The following is a 7,008-nucleotide window of genomic DNA, read 5'->3' as shown; positions in this document are numbered from 1 at the left end:
CTTACAGCAACAGTTCTGTAGTCAAGAGCAATGTTCTACCATTTCCATTTGAAGGGGGAAAACGTTAATCAACACAAATAGAAATTAAATAAAATTTCCTTACATACTTTAATCCTAAAACTGCAGAATCTTAAGAGAAAGCCTATGCATTGATTCTGAGTTTTCTAAAATATTTCATGGTGTTGGTTCTATTGTTTCAAGTAATACCTACTTAGTTCAGTAACTCTGTGTGCGTGTGTGTGTGTGTGCGCACGTGCGTGTGCTTATTAGACAGGGCTGTCATACTTATGTGTATCCATGATAGGTATTTCATAATTTTCTCTGTATTAGAGTAGCCTAAGTCTTAAGAATGCCATAAGTATTTTTTTTCTTTATAGTCCAGAGTCCCTCACCCTTTCCCTCTCTTCTCTTTTTCTGACTTTCTTTATTCCTTTCTTTCATCTCTTCCTTCTTTCTGCTACTATATTTTTGCCCCAGGAAATTTGGGACTAAGGATTGGAAGCAAATCTGAAACATCTAAATTACAAGAAACTAAAATTGAGTACTTGTGCCTTTTCCAGGTCCTTAAGTCAATGAATATAAAGTAATATACAAAACATAGAGTTTGCTATTGCTTTTCGAGCTTTTAATTAATTTTATACCTGAGAGACATTTTTAAAAACTCATGGATAGGAAGAATAATGAAAACCTGGTGGAAAAATTAAAAAGTAGTTTCATTATTCATTGGTTCCTAACAGAATTATAGAGGGAATAATTTGAAAGATGTAGATTTGACACCACAATTCCAGTGGTAAACTGGCAGGACAGAAATTATTTACCTAAGCCAAGAGTCAGGAAACTAAGGGCCATGGACCAAAAACCCAAGAAGCTGCCTATTTATTGTAATAAGGTATTATTGATAAAAGCACTGCCACCCCATGCACTTACATATTTTTCATGGCTGTTTTTGCGCAGCAATGGCCAACTTGAATAGTTGTGACAGAGACTCTGTGGTCAATAAATGGCCTAAAATATTAACTATCTGGCTTTTTACACAAAAATGAATGTAATTTTCATAAAATTTATGTCTCATACATTAATTAATATAAACAGAAACAAGATCTCTAAAAGTATATTCATCATCAAATTTGTATCTTATGTTGTCCTTGTATTTGGAAGTTGCTACCTGGTGTGATTGTTATAACATGCGTTGCCTATGTCCTATAGTGCTTATCAGTAGTTGAAAAGAGTGATGCTCACAGTCTTTTTCACAAGTGGAACATGTAAAACTTGGCACTTGGCTTACTCTATCAGTAAACCCTGCTGCAGACTTCCTGGAAACTTGTCTTACTGCTGTTTCTGACTGCTATAAGCCATGATGTTCCAATGATCTGAAGGTATTAAATGCTGTCGTTGAGTATAAAGCCAAATTTAATTGGTTCAAATTCCAATTCTAAAATTAATACTTGTGCTTTGACTTCCTTGCCTCTAAAAAGGGGTAATAACGGTATCTACCTCACAGGCAGACATCTAGAATAGCTTGGGCAATACATGCTTCCTTAGCACTCTATAAATACTAGCCATAATTTTATTATTTGAAGGTATGCTTCACTCTGTCCTGAAACATGTGTTGTGTACTCCAGAATAACAGTTACTTCACTTTACCTTATAATTCTGAAATTATGTGTTCCACATATTGGTTTCATGTTAAGCATGGTTATGTCCTAGAATTAACCCATTAGTCAATCAGTAAGTATACATAAGGCATCCACCCCATGCCAAGCAAGACATTAAAAACTGCAGGGATACAGAGTAAACATGAGAGCTCTTTCCCTCGGCCTCTTTCCCTCATGGCAGTGGCAAATTGTACAGACGTGGCCAAGATTAAGGCTCAAGACCTTCGTGGCAAGAAGAAGGAGCTGCTTAAACAGCCGGGAGACCTGAAGGTGGAGCTCCAAGCTGTGTGGCGCCATAGTGACAGGCGGTACTGCTTCCAAGCTCTCCAAGATCTGAGTTGTTCACAAATCCATCCCTCATGTTCTCACTGTCATCAACCAGACTCAGAAAGAGAACCTCAGGAATTAAATTCTACAAGGGTAAGAAGTACAGCTTGTAACCCTGGATCTGCAGCCCAAGAAGACACCTGCCATGCACCACCGGCTGAACAAGCACAAGGAAGACCTGAAGACCAAGAAGCAGCAGCGGAAGGAGTGAGTGGCTATACCAGCCGCAGCGGTACCGGTCAAGGCCTGAGCACCAGCATCAATAAAACACAAACAACCTGGAAAATGAAGAAACAAACAAAGCTGGCAGGAGATATAATCCAGTCCCTAGCAGAACTACCACCACTGATATCTGGAGGAACGGTTCTATCTACCCTTAGCACAAGCAAACAGGAAAAAAAAAAGTGGTTGTCCTCTAACATTCTTCCAAGGAAATGGAATGGGAAGGTTAGAACATCTTTAATATGAAATGAGGCATGCAAATCCCACTGTAATTAGTCTGTGCCACTCGATTTACCATTTCTAAAAATTCAGAAGGAAGAGAGAACTCAGTGAAGCCTTCAGTGGTCATGTAAGGAAGGCTTCATGGATGGGGAGAAATATGAGTTTATGCACATAAACAGAGAAGGAGAGGTCTTGGAAAGCAAATGTTCAGAAAGGCAGTGTGCCCATGACACCGAAGGTGAACCACCATGGTTACAGGGCGCAATGGCCAGGGGCCACATGTGAGATGAAGACCTGGCCTCAAATCTGATGACACAAATGATACAAGAAAGTGCATGAAGGATATACGGGAACTTAGAGTGGGCTTTTTATCGAAATTCCCAGCCTCTCAAGCTTTCAAATGGAGGCTCTAGCTTCATGGTATTTACCAAATTTAAAACTTGCTCAGCTCATGGTTAGCTCAGCTCATGACAGCTCATGCACTGTCAAGTGCAATCCTGAAAGTGAGGGCAGGAAAGGATGGCAGGGCAGGTCACTTTAACTTTGAGTGGGACAATGAAATGGAATGTCAGATTCTCAACAATTTGTCAGATGGTCCAGAAGAGAATCACAGAGAGAGAATGAAGAAACTAAGAAGACATGATTGAAGTATAAAGTGGGAACTATGCAACATACAGATAGGAAAGACTTTCAGAGTGATAAAGGAGAAAGTAACAGACTAGTCGCAGGGAATGAAAGGGGGGAAGGGAATTAAAGATTAGCCAAGGGCTGGCCCAGAGGACCTTGGGAATAATGATGCCCCTGGCCACAATCAGAGAATGGCAGGGAGGGCAGGCTCTGCATGTTGCTTCCAGTTCTCTGCAAATGTACAGTAGTCTGGTACAGAACAATGACTTTATAAACACTGCATGTAAACGTCTACTGGATTCCTTTTGTGTGAGCTTCAAAAGAATGGTCACGGCTCCAGTATTTCTTATGGAATATCCATAATTCATTATCTTGAAAATATTTCCTATGAAACTAAAACTACAATCTGTATGTGGGAAGCTGATTCAGAGCCAAGCTGTCCCTTTGGCAGCAATTTGGGGAGAACCACCTACTGCTTCAGAGTCAGCTTTTCTCAAATGCACATTTGGTTAAAATTTTTTAAATAAAATCTTAGTGCCCTGAAAACACTTCCCAGCTATACCCACCATCCAAAATGTCCTCTGCAAACAACCCACTACTCAATAGTCCTGAATACTTACAAGTGTCTAGAGCAGAGGGGAAGGGCTCAAACACCCAATAGGGTGATCACGGTGTGAAGGAAAAGGAGGGAGCATGTGTTTGAAATTCACCAATTTATGGTAGATCTGATTCTTTCCATTTAAGTAATCACTTTTAAGTAAATACTATCTTTCAGATTCCTCCCCTTTCTCTGCTCCTCCCCAACAGAGTATCTGGCTGTATGTAGGGGTTAAAAGATATTGAAGTGGCAGAAAGAGGGCTTCAGATCTATGCACTCCGGTTCTTGTTCGAGCCTCAGGACTTCATGACAGTGTGGCCAAGAGAAATGAAGACAGAGATGTTGGCCCCTTCAACCAAGAACATTATACTGCTTTCCTGTCTTACGCTCTCCAGTGCACCCAGGTGAATGCCACCCTACAGACAGGAAGAGTAATGGCAGCCTCTATGCTACACCAGTGGCAGTGCCCACTGGCTCGGCAATGCCCAGCAAAGGGCACCACAGTGCCCCGCTGACTGCCTGTAATACAGGGAAGGGAGTCTGGGCCAGGAAAACAGGATCAAACAGGTGCGGACATTCAGGAGGTCATTTGACCCAAACTTCCTGAGTAGTTGGGAAAAATACTGGGTTGGATTTTCAAGGGGCTTGAAGCTCTGCAATGTCCAATAGGGGTAAAAGCTAGTATACAAGCTATGTAAATATTCAGACTGCATCATCCTGACTTACAAACAAGGTCTCATTCTGTTGCCATGATCAGCAACTTTAAGAGAAGAGCTTGCTCCCAGCACCTGCTTCCCCAGCACCATTGACCCAGCCCCATCTTCTGCCTTCTTAGGGCTGCTCCTTAGCTTAGCTGTCTTCTACCCCAGCTCCTATGGTCTAGGACTTAGGACACGTTTTTGAGGGAGAAGGGCCTAGTTGCCACTTCTCTTTACATATATTTTTTTACTGTTTCATTTTTTTTATTTTAACTTTTTTTTTTTTTTAATTTACATCCAAATTAGTTAGCATATAGTGCAACAATGATTTCCGGAGTAGATTCCTTAATGTCCCTTACCCATTTAGCCCATCCCCCTCCCACAAACCCTCAGTTTGTTCTCCGTATTTATGAGTCTCTTCTGTTTTGCCCCCTCCCTGTTTTTATATTATTTTTGTTTCCCTTCCCTTATGTTCATCTGTTTTGTCTCTTCAAGTCTTCATATGAGTGAAGTCATAAGAGTTTTGTCTTTCTCTAATTTCACTTAGCATAATCTCTTTACATATTTTTTAAAATGCACTGTAAACTTCAAAGGTTTACCAGATTATATTGGTAAAATATATTATATTTTATATATATTATATATTTAATATATTGGTAAAATATATTATTGTTGAGTTCTTATATCGTGCTCAACACATTTACATATGTAATATACAGCGCAACATTTGGAAGTATATAGTATTCCTGCTACCTTTCCATCATTGGGGCCTGAGGCACAGAGAGGTTAATTAACTTGTTCTAGGTCACACAGCCAGTAAAGTGGTAGCATAAGAACACAAACCCAGGCATTCTGATTCCAGAGCCATTTTCATAATCCGATAGGCGTATATACATACAAGCATACACACATAATACATACATACAGACAGACAGATGGTGGATGGATGGATGGACTAATAGACACACACTGATATGATACCTGGAAAATTAAAAGGAAAAAATACTGTAAGATTTTTAGAACTTTATATGTGGAAGGCACTTCAGAGACCATCTAGTATAGTGATTTTCAATCTGGACTAAATCCTCTTAGGGAGCAGATTCAAGAAGTGTTATGCAGGTTAGGAGAACAAGGGAGTAGGCATAGGCAGCAGGGCTCAGAGGCCCTCTATCAACTCTGCATTTGTCTGTTTTACGTACTGGGATTCTGTGTAAGATTTTTTATAGACAAAAATCATGTTGCTAAATATAATTTGAGAATCATTGTTATCTACCCCAACACTCTCATCAAAAATGAGTAAACTGAGGCTCGGTTTCATCTGAATCACACAGCAAGTTTATGACACAGTTGAACCAAGCACTTACTCTCCAAACTCATCTGTGGGAAATATGGAATACCCAAAGGTGACCTGTAACTTGCCCATCAGGAGCTATTGTTGAAGAAATTCCTTTTTTTTTTTTTTTTTTTTTAGGGTCAATGGGTAGTGTAAAGATTGCCCCATTGGAGCAAATGAACAATCCTTCAATATTATGGTAAATGGGAGGACCTGGAAGAAAAACCACAAGGGAATCTAATTCTGTTACTGGCCACCTGCTCCTTGAATAAGAGTTTTCCTGTGGTTTATTTGAGTCTTTTACTCAAATAAGGGAATCCTCGACTAGCACTCTGTCTGATGCTATGAGCGAGGATTGCTGAACAGACAAGAATGATTTCTTTGGCAATCCCCATCCCGGGTCAGCTGTGTCCTCCCAGGTACCAAAGAAGGATTACTTTGCTGGCAGAGAGTTCCTAATTAAGTTTTACACAGGGATGAAGTACAAATATCCTGCTGCAAGGAGCACATGAAGGCAAAACCCTCTGGCTGGCTTTATGGATAATTCAAATGGAAGATGTACTGCAGTGAAATCGACTTACAGGATCAGAAACCTGAGGTTGCTGTCCCAGTCCCACTAAGAGAAACTCTGTATCTCATAGGACCAGACTCACATGATTAATCAAACACACAGATCCTCAAACACACCCACACGCACATACATACACACACACAACACAATACCCATCTGTTAACTAGTGATGAGAAATTCTACTCTCAAGTAGATTGAATTGTTCACATTTACCAAATTTTGCTTTTCTTCCCAGTAAGCAAGCTATGCGCATCGCAGTTGATCAATATATATTTATATAATCAATGAAAAACTCAGATTATAAGTGAATGTCAAGTCATTGACTTACAGGGAGAAACACAATGAATGATCATACAGTCAGCACATTCATTCCCTACAAACAAACAGCTTATATGGGATGTCAAGTTATCTGCTGGGAAGTTATGGAATTAGAATTGAGGGACACAGGTATCTTAAGAAATGACTCTCAAGACAGGAAAGTTAAGGCCTGTTCATCTACTACTGGATTAGCCCTGTCAAGGGAAACAGTGCTTGTGTGCACCAGCCCTCTCCCTTTGATGAATCTGGATGGGCCCTGCCCACACCCGCCCCTAATCTCCTTCTGAGATTCGATAGCTAGCCAGACTTATACTGATGCACTCAGACTCCTCCCCCTCAGATCACAGCTGTTTTACCACCCTGGAGTTGCTCTCTTTCTTCACATTGCCCAAGTCTGCTCTGATACATGAGCTACTGATTTTAAACTTTAAGTTTTC

The 7,008-nt window shown here is 40.3% G+C and overlaps 1 pseudogene; it reads left to right on the top strand.

Moving 5' to 3' along the window:
* The first annotated feature begins 1,754 nt into the window (after window positions 1-1,754).
* Window positions 1,755-2,193, top strand: LOC125911410 (60S ribosomal protein L35-like; annotated as a pseudogene).
* Window positions 2,194-7,008: the final 4,815 nt, after the last annotated feature.

The sequence above is a fragment of the Panthera uncia genome (assembly GCF_023721935.1).
Source record: "Panthera uncia isolate 11264 chromosome C1 unlocalized genomic scaffold, Puncia_PCG_1.0 HiC_scaffold_3, whole genome shotgun sequence".
Lineage (NCBI taxonomy): Eukaryota > Metazoa > Chordata > Mammalia > Carnivora > Felidae > Panthera > Panthera uncia.
The sequence above is the reverse complement of the archived record's forward strand: the minus strand, read 5'-3'. Positions and strand labels throughout refer to the sequence as shown.